Consider the following 16,617-nt stretch of genomic DNA (forward strand, 5'->3'; position numbering starts at 1 on the left):
TGAACTTCAACAGAGTGAAGAATCACAATACGCTTCAAAATGTTGGAAAATATCTCAGATGGTGATACAGAAAAGAAATTCCCAGATGGGCAGGCTCCTAGATTCCACCAGAAAATAAATCTTGCAACACAGTATTACTTCCCTCTTTCAAATAAATAATGTTTTGAAAAGCTGTTTTGAGATCCCGATCCTCATTTTTGTTTTCTTTAATGCTATTCCAAAACGTATTCATTCCAGTGGGAGAGAGGCTAAACATGAGCTTGTGACTGATGCAGTTTCTCAGTCCACCGTTGTAATTTAGAGGAAAATACTGAAGTAGATGAAGGTATTATTTATTTATGTGCTTGATTTGGAAACTTTGAAAGAGGGCAGTAAAAATTTGGTGCAAGATTTATTTTATGGTCGAGTCCGGGAGCCTGCCATGTGGAAATTTTATTTCTGTAACACCATCTGTGACATTTTCCAAAATATTGAAGCATATTGTGATTCTTTTTCTCAGTTTTCTTCTGTACAGTTTTTCACTCTGTCATCCTGCTGTTGAAAACAAATCAAATGGTGCAACGTGACCACTTTTCACACTGTTTGGTCTTACAGTTCTCCTCTCACAATCCATGAGCAATTGTTAGAACTCATTAAGTTAGAAAGTTCAATGCAAACCAAAGCAAATAAGCCACATTTTCAAATCAGAAGTGGGAACCTGACATCCAGATGAATTCTGTATCCTGACCATGCATCTCAACAGTAACACTGACAACATTCCATTTAATGCCATCGTAGGAGGTGAGCTCACTGCTGACTTAGTGGCACTGAGTACCTTTAGGGAGCATGATGTCAATTAGAGCAGCGAAATCCTCAGAGGGTCAGCTGTATTACTGTGTCACTATTCAGGTGAAATAAAGTTACCACACTCAACTTGGTGCAAGTTCATCCATGATTGACCAATAAAAATACTTTTTCGGATTTTAGTGTCCTAGACCCAAACCATCCTGAGCTGCTTCCTCAAAGGCCTTCTTCCCTTCATCATATGGTCAAAATTGGGGCTGTTTGCTGATGATTGTGCATTGTTCAGCAAAGTAGATACTGAAGGAGTCCATGTTCATATGCAGCAAGACCTAGGCAATATCCAGGCTTCGGCTAAAAACTGACAATAAACATGCATATCACACAAGTGATGGGAAATGACCAGATCCAACAAGAGTGAATCTAACTGTTGCCCGTTGATGTTCAGTGGCAATGTCATTGCTGAATCCCTCACAAAGAATACCTTGAGAAATACCAGTGACCAGAAATCAGTCTGGACGAGCCACGTAAGTATTGTGGGCCGATAAAAGGAGATCAGAAGCTAGGAATTCTGCAATGGGAAACTTGTTTGCAGTCTCCCCAGTGCCTATCATTGTTGTACATGGCAAAACTCAGGACTGTGATTGAATATTCTCCATTTAGCTGAATGAGTACAACTCCAACAATGCTCAAGAAGTTTGACGCCATGTAGGATAAAGCAACTTGTTTAGCCTGGTTGTCACTAACGCGATGGCCCAGTGGTTAGCACTGCTGCCTCACAGTGCTGGGGACCCAGGTTTGATTCCAGCATCGGGCGTCTGTCCGTATGGAGCTTGCTCATTCTCCCTGTGTCTGCACAGGTTTCTTCTGGGTGATCCATTCCTCCTGCAGTCCAAAGATGTGCAGGTTAGGTAGATTAGCTGTGGTGAAATGTGGTGTTATGCAGATAGGGTGGGGGGCTGGGTTTGGGTGAGATGCCCATCAAAGGGTCAAGGCTGATATGATGGACTGAATGGCCTCTTTCTGCACTGTAGGGATTCTATGACTACACAGCCACTGCCTTCAACATTGACTCGTTTCACCTGTTATGGACCAGACCTGACTGCTTCAGATACATCAAGGAGATAGCCTCGATCCTAGCTTTTATGTTACATAAAGGCAAGTGTCAGATGCTGTGTTCAGATCACAGAATCCCTGCAGTGTGGAAACAGGTCCTTTGCCACAACAAATCCACATTGACCCACAGAGCTTTCCAAACAGACCTGTCCCCCTTTAAACCAACCCAATCTACACATCCATGGCCACTATAGACGATTTAGCATGGCCAATCCACCTAGCCTGCACATCTTTGGGCAGTGGTTAACACAGCTTTCAGGCTGTCAAATGTTTATTCCCACTTATCCCTCCATGTGATTGGTATAATTCTTTCAGGTCATTTCGATTTTCTTCTGGATGGTAACCTAATAATTTATCCTAGTTTGTAAGAACTTCCACATTATCAAATTTAATTTGAGGAATATTATGGCCCAACAAACATTGCTTTTAAAGGTTTACCTGTCACTGGAAATAACACTATCTCCATCAACAAAGTTGCAAATTTCTGATGTCTTGTCTGCATCCCATTTCGTCACATGCTGTGTGTTACTTTCAAAGGCTGCCTCGCCAACACACCCATTTCTATCTAAACTTTCCCTAAAATTTGTGGTCTCTGAACTCTGACTCACCAATTTTTCCTGAATTAATTTCAGTGGCCCTCTCACTTCATATCCAAAAATTAATTCAAATGGACTGAATTTAATTGATTTATTAGGTATATCCCAAATTGCAAAAAGTACAAATGGAATTCCTTTGTCCCAACCCTCCAGATAGTCATGACTATAAGCGCTCAACATTGATACCTCCATTCTAATGTCCCTTGCAATTCTGGATGGTACACAATTGATTTAAATTGTTTTATACCTAAGATATCCATAACTTCCTTGAATAGTTTTGATGTAAAATTTGAACCTTGATCTAATTGTATATCTGTGTGTAGTCCATTTCGAGTGTAAAAAAATGAGTAACTTTTACGATTGTAGTAATATTGAGTAATGGAATGGCCTCTGTAAATCTAGGAGACACATCCATTACTGACAACAAATATTGAATGTAACTTTTTGTTTGAGGTGGTGGTCTTACACAATCTATTAAGATCCTTGGAAACCTTCCCTTAAATACAGGAATGGGTATTAATAGTGCTGGTTTTATCACTGTTTGAGGTTTTCCTGAAGTTTGGCAAACTTCAACTGTATTCTTATGCATTCCAGGAAAATTTTTTTTGTGTATTTTAGCTTGAGTTTTCCTTCCACCTCAATGACCTCCTACTGGTGTCTCATGTGCTGCCTGCAACATCTACTTTCTATAACCCACTGGTAATACAACTTGATGAACTTCTGCCCATTTTTCATCTGCCTGAATATGAAATGACCCCCATTTTCTCATCAAGACTTCATTTTTAAGACCGTAACATTCCGGGATACATTCGTCTTCTGTGTATGTTTTTTGATACAACGGCTTTATTTTTTCATCTTTCTGTTGTAGTTCAACCAATATCCCTGAACTGAAAACGTTCACTTTGTCCTCCACTTGTTCTTGTTTTTTTATTCCCGAACTACATGATCACAGTTTCTGATCATTTCACATGAGTTCTCACTATTTCAGGAAGTGAATTTTTGAACACCTCCAAAACAACAGTCTCTCTCAGAGCGTTATATTTCTGCTCTGTTTTCAATGTCCTTATCCACCTATCCAAAGTCTCTTTGTTTGATCATTTGAAACTCCATAGGTTTAACCAGGTTCCCTCCTTAAATTTCTAAAACATTGTCTGTAGGCTTTTGGCATGAGTTCATACACACGTAAGATGACTTTTCCACCGATACCTCCTCTGATTGTGAAACAAATACCTCACCAGCTCTACAGACCAATTATGCTAGAATCAACAATACCAACATGGTCACAGGCCATTACATTTATTAAGCCACTTTCAAAAAATGAAATGAAAAAGGCTTTCTACATTCTTCTTATCAAACTTTGGTAACACTTGGACATATTTAAACAGATCCCTAACAGGCTTTTGGCTATGATGTGTTTGCTGTTCATCACTGCCCTCATCACTACTCATACCTTCTAACTTCACCATTTTAAGTCAACTTTCCTCTTTCATTGCCAACTTGTTAAGTTCAAACACTCTCACTTTCTCCCTCTGTTCTCTGTCTCTCTTTCCCTTTCTTCTGTTAGGGCCATCCTTTCTTTTATATTTCCCTTGCCATCGCCCTAATTCAAGTTGCTTTATTTGCAAGTGAATTTTAGCAAGAATTCTGGTTGCATTCCAGGAAGTTGTAAACAATCTCCATTTTCCTCACAAGCACAGGGAACTCCAACTTCAGCTCGCTTGCCAATTCTGAATGCTTTGCCTTGCTCGTTTTCTGTAAAACACTCCGAGTGACCTCCTCCACCCCCAGGAAACTTGTAACTACTGAAAAGGCACACACTGTTTAAACCAGCCAAATGCAATTTCCAAAAAAAAGTCACCAGTACTCACAATTTACTGTCTTTGAATGCTATAATCCTTATGCAACCTAGAATTAGCGACAAAAACAGAAATTGCTGGAAAAGCTCAGCAGATCTGGCAGCATCTGTGGAGAGAAATCAGAGTTAACGTTTTGTGTCATGACACTTCCTCAGAGGTTCTTGATGAGCTTTTCCAACAATTTCTGTATGTGTTTCTGATTTACAGCATCCACAGCTTTTTTAAAATCATTTTTTACACTTTATTCTTACACCCAGCTAAACTAAAAACAAAATAGAGAAGAATTGGGATATCTTTAATTCTATTGGAAAACTTAACAGAACAGTAGCTACTGAACAGCAACTGTTCCAATATAGTGACATCCCATAAACACATTTTTGGCAAAGGCAATTGCAGTAAAATAGATTGTCTCACATGTGATGTTTCTCCAGTCCAGGAGGAAAGAACACTAAGAGAAAGGCCTGGCACAGAGGGGGAACCCCAGTTTTTGCTGTGGCTGAGAGAAATATATAAGAACTTCCATAGCCAACTTCAAAACCTCCACGATTGCAAGCTAAACTAAAACCCTGGTTCTGTAGGATCCCAAATCTACCCGTTCATGCTGCTTCTATTGTTCTAATTTTAAAAAGATAACCCGAGATGTCACAAGCTGTTTGTTTTATCAGCTCATCACTTCTGGCTCAAAAACTCTCTCCCAGGACAAAAAACCCCTCTGAAAGCCATAGTAATGTCACACACAACTGACATGCAGTAGCACCAGTGCATGCCACCTATAAAATGCACTGTAGTAACTCACAACAGCTCTTCCAACAGCACCTTCTTAACCTGCAACCTTTAGGAGGACAAGAGCAGCAGATAGATGGGAACATAGAATCACAGAAAGGTACAGCTCAGAAACAGACACTTGGGTCCAAAATTATTCTCGTGCCATTTGCCAGAATTTGATCTGTAGCTCTGTAAACCCTTCATAGTGATACACCCATCCAGTTGCTTTTTAAATGTTGCAATTGTATCAGCCTCCACAACTTCCTCTATAGCTCATTCCACACACACACTCACCCTCTGTGTGAAAAAGTTGCCCCTTAGGTCCCTTTTAAATTTTTACCCTTTCACCTTAAACCTCTGCCCTCTAGTTTTGAACTCCTCTGCCCTGGATATCCATGCCCCTCATTATTTTGTAAACTTCTATAAGATCACCCCTCAACTGCTGATGGACCAGGAAATATAGCCCCAGCCTATTCAGCCTCTCCTTTTTGCTCAAACCCTCCAATCCTGGCAGCATCCCTTGAAAATATTTTTAAAATGCTTTCAACTTTCACTACATCTTTCCTAAAGCAGGGAGACCAGAACTGAACACAGTACTCCAAAGGTGGCCTCACTAATGTCCATCACCACTTGCAAGTTCCCTTCCAAGCCACTCAGCATTCTGAATTGGAAATGTATCACTGTTCCTTTCGTATCCCATCTTTGGATCAAAATCCCAGAACTCCGTTCCTTACAGCATCGTGAGTGTCCCTACGCATCAAGGATCACAGCAGTTGAAGGAAGCAGCTTCTCCAGAAAATTTGTCATAAATACTGACCCAGCCAGAGATGCTCACAACCAGTGACAAATAATAAAAGCCCAGTGGTTGGAGAGTAACAGATTGTTAGGTGTGCAACTTTTCTCTTTGGAAGTCCCATTCACATCCTCTCCAATGCAGGAACAGGAGTTGGTCATTTAGCTCCTTGACCCTGTTCCAACATTCATAAAAGTAGATAAATCCCCGAGATTTGTTACAGTATATCCCAGAGCATTGTGGGAAGCTAGGAAAGAAATTGCCACCTCCGAGCAGAGATATTGCATCTTCTGCACCAAAGGTGAGATACCGGAAGACTGGAAGGGACTAATGTTGTGCTATTATTGAAGAAAGGCTACAAGGAAAGGCCAGGGAACTACAGACTTGTGAGCCTATTGTCAGTGATGAGTAAGTTGTTGGAGGGGATTCTGAGAGGCATGATCTACACACACATTAGGAAAGACAAAGAATGATTAGGGATAGTCAGCAATGCCCACATCTTTCTTCTTTCTTGCCACTTCAAAATACTTAATCAAGTTGATGAGACACAATTTCCCGCTCCTAGGAACTTGACGCTCTTGTGCATTTCCACCTCAGCACCACTGATGCAGATAGGGCGGTGCCCTCCACCTTGTCCCCCGAAGCTCTTTCATTTTGCTGATGTTGAGGGAGAGATTGTTGTCTTAACAATATGCCTTTAAGACTTTTTGATTTGTACATCCTTTGCTTGCCGTTATCTGCCTGTACTGCTCAAAAACAAATCTTTCCACTGTATTTTAGTACATGTGGCAATAAATCAATCAACACCAACAAACACTAATTCTCTCTCCAGTATTCTGACTTGTTATTGTTTGAGATCCGGCCTACAATGGAGGTGTCGTCAGTGAAATTGTAAATGGAGTTCGGACAAAATTTGGCAAGACAGTCACGAGTGCACAGGGAGTACAGTAAGGGACCGGGAACCCATCCTTGCAGAACGCCAGTGTCGAGGATTGTCATGGGGGAGGTCACTCTCTATCACCCTTTATCATTTCCTCTCTGTCACAGATTCTCTCTGTCACTCTCACAGTGTCTCTCTGTCATTCTCTCTGTGATTCTCCATCTGTCACTCCCTGTCAAACTCTCTCTGTATCACTCAGACTTCACTCTCACACACACTGTCTGTGTCACTCCTTTCTGTCACTCAACCTATCTTTTCTGAGTCACTTTCTCTGTCACAGTCTCTATCCCTCTATCACACACTCCCACACTGTCAATCCTTTTCTCTTCTCTCTGTCACTCTTGTCTCTCTCAGTCTCACTTTCTCTCTTCCACTCTGTCACTGTTTCTCTCACACATTCTCACTCGGTCAGTCTATATCTCTGTCACATCCTCTCTCTTCGTTCTGTCACTCTCTGCCACTCATTCTTTCATTCAATGTCTCTGTCACTCACTCTCTCACACACTCACCGTCTTTCTCACGTTCTCTCTTTGTCACATGCGCTGTCCCTATCTCTCTCTTCCCCTCTCTATCACACACACCATCTCTCACTATGTCAGACATACCTCTCTCTCCCACTCTCTGTCACATAGTCTCTCTCTGTCTCTGCCACACATCCCAACTTTCTCTCTCCCCCGTCTCACTCTCTGTCACACTCACCCTCTCTCTCTCACTCTCTCTCTCTCACACACACACACATACACACACACAAACACACACACAGAGTCTCTCTCTCTATCTTTCTCTATCACATACACACACAGTCTCTCTCTCTGTCACACACACAGTCTCTCTGTCTCTCTCTCTCTCTGTCACACACACACAGTCTCTCTCTCTCTCTGTCTGTCTCACATACACACTGTCTCTCTCCCTCTGTCACACACTGTCTCTCTCTCTCTCTCAATCACGCTCTGTCTCTCTGCCGCATTCCCCCTCTCTGTAACGGGGTTTCCTCAGCCCTATTGCAGTGTCCCCGGGGTAACACCTTCCTCGATGTGTCTTTTCCCGTTTTGCTGAGCGCTGTTTACACACTTCCCCTGGGGATGAATGTCTAACTGTGGATGGTTGCTGATTTTCCCGGTCACTGGGCGGCTGTGGGAGTTACAGTGAGTGTGACTGACATTGTATCCGTATCCCTCTGTTCCCAGCTCCAGTCACCTTGGACCCTCAGACAGCCCATCCTGCCCTTCTCCTGCCTGAGGACCTGAGCGCCGTGAGATACACCGGGAATCGGCAGCAGCTTCCCGACAATCCGGAGAGATTTGCTTGCTGTATCTCTGCCCTGAGATCGGAGGGATTTACATCAGGGAGACATTCCTGAGAGGTGGAGGTGGGGAACAAGATTGAATGGAATGTGGGAGCGGCGAAGGAATCCATCAACAGGAAGGAAGCAACACACGCGAGTCCCCGTCATGGATATTGGACAGTGGCCTGAGAGACGGGAATAAATACTGGGCTCGTGAGGAAACGTGGGAATTCTTAGGGCTGAGTGTGAACCCGAGGAAGATCCGAGTCTGTCTGGATTTTGAGGGAGGGAAGGTGTCCTTTTATAACTCAGAGAACAGGACCCATATCTACACTTTCACTGGGACATTCACTGAGAAAATCTGTCCTTACTTCTGTCCAAGTCTCGCTGATGAAGGTAAAAACACAGAGCCCCTGAAAATCTGTCCCTGGAGGATAACAATCTCGGAGGATGGGGGATTCATCCCTTCATCCAAATAAAGACTCTTCCAGTAAGTGGGGAGGGGGAAGATCCCACACACCGGGTCACTGGGTGGGGGAGGAGGAAGATCCCACACACTGGGTCACTGGGTGGGGGAGGAGGAAGATCCCACACACTGGGTCACTGGGTGGGGGAGGAGGAAGATCCCACACACTGGGTCACTGGGTGGGGGAGGGGGGAAATCCCACACACTGGATCACTGGGTACGGGAGAGGGAGGCCCCCATTCTCTGATTTTGGTTTTGGGGAGAGGACTGGTTCTGGGATGAAGTTTTCCCTGAGTCAACGTGTGAGCTGGTGCCTGCGGCGGAGTGGGACCCTGAACCAGCGGGACCCTAACTGATGCTTGGAGTTGCCATGGCTCATCCGCTCCATCTGCTCTGCTCGAAAGAGCACGGAGGCCTGAGCTAGGACAGGAGGGAATTGAGTCTGTGCCCCCACCAGTGTGGGTTCCTGTCTCTGGCTGGGGAGAGGGCCCGGGCTGCCATGGTAACTAGAGTCAGGGATGGTTGAGGAAGTGGGCTGGATGTCACTGGGAGAACAAGTCCGACATGTGTCCTTGGAGAAGATCCAGCTCATGGGCAAAGCCATTGAGAACCTTCATGTGGTGCCCAGCCCTGGCTGTGGTTGCGGTGTGGATGGGGCTCAGGCGTGTGAAGCTCTCCCGTCCGAGCTGACCCCTGTTCAGCTGGAATTCCTCATCGGTGCTAGGCCCTGAAACCTCCCACAGGAGCTTGGTCTCCAACCTGAGCTTCTGACAGAAATGCCCTTCATGCCATTTCACTCTGCACAGAGAGGCTTTCCTGAGTTTGCTCCTTCTCTTCCATATCTGAAGGGGCTGCAACTCCATTTCCACATCCACTTCAGTCCCACACTCCTGATTGTAGACAACCCGGTTCAGAGGGGATCAGATAGAATGGAAGATGTCCTCATGGGCCTGCTTCTTATCCTGGTCAAAGTGGCCTTCAACAGGTTCAGGCTGTGGTCATTGAGGGTCATGTTTGCCCTAACTGTCTGATTGTGTTCCTCGGGTAGGTCAGTGCCTGAGGGTCCCTGAAGCTGGGGCACATGTTGTCCACAGGTACACTTCAGGCCTTCGGTAACTGTGGGGCACAGGGAGCACTGGACTGTGTGATTAATCCCATAAGTGTTGTTATAATTAGATGCAAATTTCCTTTCAAGTCCTATTTTGTTTTTTGTTGAGGTGGGCCAGTACGGCTCCTTTTAAATTCACATTTAATTGCTTTTGGATTGTTTGCAAACATGAGAAACAGGCACAAACTGAAATGGGGGCTGTTGGGTCCGGAGGTAATTTAGCAAATAAGTGATTATAAATATGTGGAAATATTGGTTACAGTTCTATCCTTCACCAAGTGACTCTCTGGAATCGAACACTTTGGAGGAGATTACAGTGAGTCTTCCACAGATGAAGCCTTGGTTGGTGCAGTTTCCCCCCAGAGACAGTCATTGTGTTCACTGTGCCCTGTTCGGTCAGACTGTCTCGGGGAGGCAGTGTTGTACAATGTCTTCTTACTTCCGTGATATGTTTCTTCTTTGCCTGTATGGTTCAGATGTAACAAATAAATTTTGCATTGATTTGATTGACACTGTGTAGTTGTGCCTTGACCTCAGAATATGTTCAGAAACACATCAATCATTTCACTAACAGCTGCTGTGAGCTCCTCTAAACTGGTTCAAATCTTATCCATCCAGGCAGAGCCAGACATTCCCCTGCAGTGGATTCTCATCCCACTCCCACACTGTTAGCTTGAGAATCCCCCAAAGATCTGTGCTTGGCCCCTTCCCATTTCACAGCCACGTGCTGCCTCTCAGTCACTTCATTAGAAAACATGTCAAGCTTCACATTTCTGCTGATGACACCCAGCTCGATCTCACCACCACAAAGATAGTGACAGAGGGAGTGCACCCTCTCACATTCTGTAAAAAGATGATAAACAGGGTACTCCACTTGAGAGTTTAATTCACAATATTGATCCTGTCCAATGCATCTCTTTCGCAGAACACCATCAGACCTTGCTGTTTGTTGTCACTTCTCCAAGAATGTCCACCTCCAGGAAGTTCTGTTCCTCTGTTTGACGTGACCTCCCTTTGTCTCTTTCCTGCTCCCTCTTTCCCTCCTTGTGTTTAATTGGGTTTGGATTAATACATCTGAGATCCAGCAGATCCAACACTAACTTTCATTCAGCAATGGGATAAGTACTTGAGGAGTTCCAAGGGGAAGTGCAGGGACAGTGAGATAATTGGACAGTTCTTGGAAACAGATTTCTTGATTTTTTTTTCTTTCTGTCTCAGGGTCTAGGCCCGAAACGTCATCCTTCCTGCTCCTCAGATGCTGCTTGGCCTGCTGTGTTCATCCAGCTCCACACTTTGTTATCTTCGTACTTGGAAACAGCTGACTCAGGGACAATGGTCCAAATGGCATCTTTCTGTGCTGTCAGTCTGCCTGAATCTAAAACTAGAACTGGGGGTTGGGGGCTGGGAATCATTAATCATCAATTAATGAATCAGCAGAGAGCTGCACCATCCAGGAGTTCAATGTCTGGGAGTGTAAAGCAACATCTCAATTACTGGGTCAGGCTGGAACCCTATTAAACAGGATGTGGGCCTAGCGACTGTCTTGTTATGGAGCTGACATGAATTCATATGCCTTTTACAAACTGTGTGTGTGTGTGTGTGTGTGTGTGTGTGTGTGTGTGGTGATCTAATGTCTCCCTCCTTCCAAAACACTCAACTCCAGAAGCACCCTTCATCCAGTACAGTGGAGTGAGCTCACCAGGTTTCTGGTTGATCTATGGGGTGACCAGAGAAAGGTTCAGCAGAGAATGGAACAAAGGGTGGGTTGTCTCTGGGTCTGCTCTCTGCAAGAGGCCCTCACCTGGTCCTACACTCCCTCCCGCTACTGCCCCGACTTTCCGGGGGGTTTGATTCCACTTCAGCTGCTGATCCCATTCACTTTGGAAAGCCCCAATTGAATCTGTCTCCAGCTCACTCTCAGCAAGTGTATTAAAGATGTGAGACATTCAATGTTTTTCAATTCATGCATTCCACAGTTTGAAACTTTTTTTTCTTATTTGTTTCATCATTAGTTCCTTTTCCATTCACGTTATATCAATGTTCTGTGGTTCTTGCTGCTTCTGCCAATGGAAACAGTTTCTTTCTCTCTGCTCTGTCCTGGTCCCTCCTGGGATTGAACACCTCGACCTAATTTCCTCTCTACATTTTCCCTTGTCGGGAGAACAGTCCCAGATTCTCCAATCTCTCCATGGAATTGAAGTCCGTCACCTCTGGAACCATTCCTGTAAATCTTTTCGGTCATTTTTCTGAAGCTTCCACAACCTTGTTACACTGTGGGGTTCCGAATTGAGACTCGGGCCATGGTAGAGCCAGTGTTTTATAACAATTTATCATCACCTCCCTGTTGTGCCCCCTCTGCCTCTCTTTATTAAACACAGATTCCCAGAGCCTTTGCATCCCCTTTCTTGACCACAGGTCTGTCAGCCTCCGAGTAAACAAATTTCTCCTCATCTCAGTCCTCAAAAGGTTTATCCCTAATCCTTCAATTATGATCGCTGATTCTGGATAAAGCCACCATCGGGAATATCCTTCCTGCTTCCAACCTGTCTCGTTCTGTTAGAATCTCCTAGGTTTCTACGTGATTTCCCTCTCAAACGTCAAAACGAGAGTAAACAAAACCGTAACTGAATCACTCGCTCCTGATAATTCAGTCCTGCCATCCCTGGAATCGATTTAGTAAACCTTCACCACACAAATAGTTTGTTAGAGTATGAGAGACTGACTCAAACTGAAGTCTTATATCAGACTCGAAATGTAACTCTATTTCTGTCTTCACACATGCTGCCTGATGTTCATTTTCCCGCATTTTCTGTTTTAATTTCAGATTCCAATGTCGACAGTATTTTGCTTTTATTCCTTTACTGGAACTACAGACTTCTCAATTCTGTTGACTGATTTACTGACTTTGAATAACGACTGCAGTGTGTTTTCCTGTTGGTGTCAGCGAATAACAGCACGACCTGGTGCAAATACGTGGGGTTGGTAGTGTGGGGATTAATGTTCTTCAGATGCTGGAAATACAAAAACAGAAGCATGGCTGGAGAAACTGACTCCCCTTCCCCTCCCAGGAGCATGTTCCATCTGCAGAGCTACAAATCACCCTTTTGGCTCAAAGAGTGATCAACGAAGCTTCTTTGAAATTAATAAAATACATTTACTGTCCATGATGTCGTTTCACATCGTGGCAAAATGCAGTGTGTTTTCCTGTTTGTTCTGAGGAAGGATCACCGGACCTGAAACATGAACTCTGTTTTTCCCTCCACAAATGCTGCCAGACCAGCTGAGTTTTTCCAGCAACTTTGTTTTTGTCAACAAGGAGGAGTCTGATGTCAGTGTCTTTGTTGTCCAGATGCTCCAGGGATGAGTGCAGGACTGCAGATACCGCATCCTCTGTGGACCTATTACATAGAACATAGAACAGTATGTCACAGCACAAACTCTTCGGCACACAATGTTGTGCCAACCTATTATCCTATTCCAAGCTCAAACTACCCTGCATACCTTACATTTTACTATCCTCCACGTGCCTATCCAAGAGTTGCTTCAGTGTCCCTCATGTATCTGACACCACTACCAGCAGTGCATTTCACACACCCACCACTCTCTCTGAAGAACCTACCTCTGACATCTCCCCTATACCTTCCTCCAATCACCTTAAAATTATGCCCCCTGTAATTGTCATTTCTGCCCTGGGTAAATGTCTCTGGCTATCCACTCTATCCGTGCCTCTCATCTGCTTGTACATCTCTCATCGTTCTTCAGTCCAATGAGAAAAGCCCTAGCTCCCTCATCATTTCGTCATAAGACCTGCCCCTCAGTCCAGTCAACATCCTGGTAAATCTCATCTGCACCCTCGTGAAAGCTTCCACATATTTCCTGTAATGAGGGGACCAGAACTGAACACAACATTGCAAGTGTGGCCTAACCAGGCTTTTATAGAGCTGCAGCATAACCTAACTGCTCTGAAACTGAATTCCCCTGACAATGAAAGCCAACACACCATATGCCATCTTTATAACTGTTATCAACTTAGGTCACAACTTTGAGGGATCCATGGAGGTGGACCCCAAGATCCCTCTGTTGTTCCACACTGCCAAGAATCCTGGCATTAACCCTGTATTCTGCATTCAAATTTGACCTTCCAAAATGAGTCATTTCACACTTTTCTGGGTTGAATTCCATCTGCCACTTCTTTGTCCAGCTCTGCATCCTGTCAAAGTCCTGTTGCAACCAACAACATCCCTCCACACTACCCACAACTCCACCAAACTTCGGGTCATCAGCAAACTTACTAACCCACCCTTCCACTTCCTCATCCAAGTCATTTATAAAGATCACAAACGGCAGAATTCCCAGGCCAGATCCCTGTGGAACACCACTGGTCACTGAGTTCCAGGCTGAACACATTCCATCTCCTACCACCCTACCAGCCAATTCTGTATCCAGACAGCCACATTTCCCTGAATCCCATGCCTCCTTACTTTCTGAATGAGCTTACCATGGGGAATCTTATCAAATGCCTTGCTAAAATCCATTTACACTACATCCACTGCTCGACCTTCATCAATGTGTTTTGTCACATCTTCAAAGAATTCAATAAGGCTTGCGAGACATGACCTGCCCCTCATAGAGCCATGCTGGCTATTTCTAAACAAGCTGTGCTTTTCCAAATAATCATCAATACTATCACTCAGAATCCTCTCCAATAATTTGCCCACCACAGAAGTAAGACTGACTGGACTCTAATTCCCAACATTATCCCAATTCTCTTTCTTGAGCATTGGAATAACATTTGCCACCCTCCAGTCATCTGGTACTACTCCAGTGGACAGTGAGGACATAAAGATCACCAAAGGTGCAGCAAACTCTTCTCTCACTTCCCATATAACCTTGGGTACATCCCATCTGGCCCAGGGGAGTTACCTATCCTCACGTTTTTCAAAATTTCTAGCATGTCCTCCTTCCTAACATCAACATGTAGGTGCATATCTTCCTGTTTCACATGATCCTCACAAATGTCAAGGCCCCTCTCACCGGTGAAAGCTGCAGCTAAGTATTCATTAAGGACCTCCCCTGCCTCCTCCAACTTGAAGCACAACTTTCCTCCACTATCCCTGATTGGCCCTACCCCCAGTCTGGCCATTGTCCTGATCCTCACAGAAGTATAGAATGCCATAATCCAACCCATCAAGGCATTTTCATACTCACTCCTCGCCCTCCATAGGACCTTAAGTAAGCTTCCTTCTTCCTCCTGACTAGATATTTCGCATTTCTTGACATTCAAGGTTCCTTCACCTTACCATCCCTTCCTTGCCTCAGTGGGACAAACCTATCCAGAAGTCATAGAAAATGCTCCTCAAACAACCTCCACATTTCTGTCGTGCATTTCCCTGAGAACATCTGTTCCCAAATTTATGTTCCACAGTTCTTGCCTAATAGCTTGATAATTCCCCCTCCCCAGTTAAATGCTTTCCCATACCGGCTGCTCCTATCCCTCTTCATGACAATAGTAAAGGTCAGGGAGTAGAGATCACTATCACTGAAATGCTCTCCCACCACGAGACCTGACACCTGACCTGGTTCATCGCCGAGCACCAAATCCAATTTGGCCTCTCCTCTAGCCGACCTATCTAAATATTGAGTCAGAAATCCTTCCTGAACACAGCTGACAAAATCTGCTCCATCCAAACTCTTTGCACTTAGGAGATTCCAGTCTATATTAGGGAAGTTGAAGTCACCCATTACAACAACCCTATTACTTCTGCACCTTTCCAAAATCTGTCTCCCAGTTTGTTCCTCTGCATCTCTGTTGCTACTGGGGGGTCTATAGAAAGCTCCTAATAAAGTGACAGCTCAGTTCCTGTTTCTGACTTCGACCCATACTGACTCAGTAGACAAAGCCTCTTCGATGACCTCCCTTTCTGCAGCTGTGATACAATCCCTGTTTGGCAATGCCACTCCCCCACCTCTTTGACCTCACTCCCTATTTGTCTTGAAGCATTTAAGCCCTGAAACATCCAAAAGCCACTCCAGCACCTTTGTCATCCAAGTCTCCTTAACTGCCACAACATCGTTGCTCCAAGCACTGATCAATGCTTTAAGTTGGTCACCCTTATTCCTGACACTTCTTGCATTGAAGTAGACACACCTCAACACATTGCACTGACTGCCACTTTGCCCTATCAAATGCCTATCCTTCCTCACAGACTCTCTGCATTCTGTATCTGCCTGTACACCAGCTACTCCATCCTCTGCTTCATCGCTCCAGTTCCCATGGCCCTGCCAAACTCGTATAAACCTTCCAGAATGGTTCAGGCAAGCCTCCCGCCCAGGATATTGGTGCCCCTCCAGTTCAGGTGCAACCCATCCTTTTTGTACAGGTCCCACCTTCCCCAGAAGGTATCCCAGTGATCCACATATCTGAAGCTCTCCCTCCTACACCAGCTGTGCAGCCACGTGTTCAGCTGCACTTGCTCTCTATTCCTAGCCTCACCAGCCCGTGGCACTGGTAGTAATCCTGAGATTACTAGTCTGCCAGGATCCTGGTCTGTTCGTACTGCCTTTCAGCTTCCAAGCTAAACCCCTATATTCATTTTTCAGGTCCGCATCCCTTCTTCTAGCTGTGTCATTGGTACTGATGTATACCACAACTTCTGGATGCTCACCCTCACCCTTAAGAATCCTGTGGACTCAGTCAGAGACATCCCTGACCCTGGTACCCAGGAGGCAACATACCATCCGGGAGTCTTGCTTGGGACCACAGAATCTCCTGTCTGTTCCCCTAACCATCGAATCTCCTGTCACTATTGCTCTCCTATTCTCCCCCATTCCCTTCTGAGCTACAGAGCTAGGCTCAGTGCCAGAGGCCTGGCTGCTATGGCTTTCCCCTGGTAGGTTCACCACCCGCAGTGC

At 44.8% G+C, this 16,617-nt stretch overlaps 1 protein-coding gene and 1 long non-coding RNA gene across 2 annotated transcripts in view; one reads left to right on the forward strand and one right to left on the reverse strand.

Annotated features, from left to right (window-relative positions):
- LOC125450601 (uncharacterized) overlaps positions 1 to 16,617 on the reverse strand; it is a 506,390-nt gene that overhangs the window by 233,787 nt on the left and 255,986 nt on the right. The gene's annotated exons all lie outside the window — the stretch shown is intronic.
- Positions 7,447 to 10,211, forward strand: LOC132206274 (uncharacterized). The gene is made up of 2 exons (XR_009442951.1): positions 7,447 to 8,621; positions 9,968 to 10,211. It is a non-coding gene; the product is annotated as an uncharacterized LOC132206274 (long non-coding RNA).

This window comes from Stegostoma tigrinum, chromosome 34 (genome assembly GCF_030684315.1).
Source record: "Stegostoma tigrinum isolate sSteTig4 chromosome 34, sSteTig4.hap1, whole genome shotgun sequence".
NCBI classification, from domain to species: Eukaryota; Metazoa; Chordata; class Chondrichthyes; order Orectolobiformes; family Stegostomatidae; genus Stegostoma; species Stegostoma tigrinum.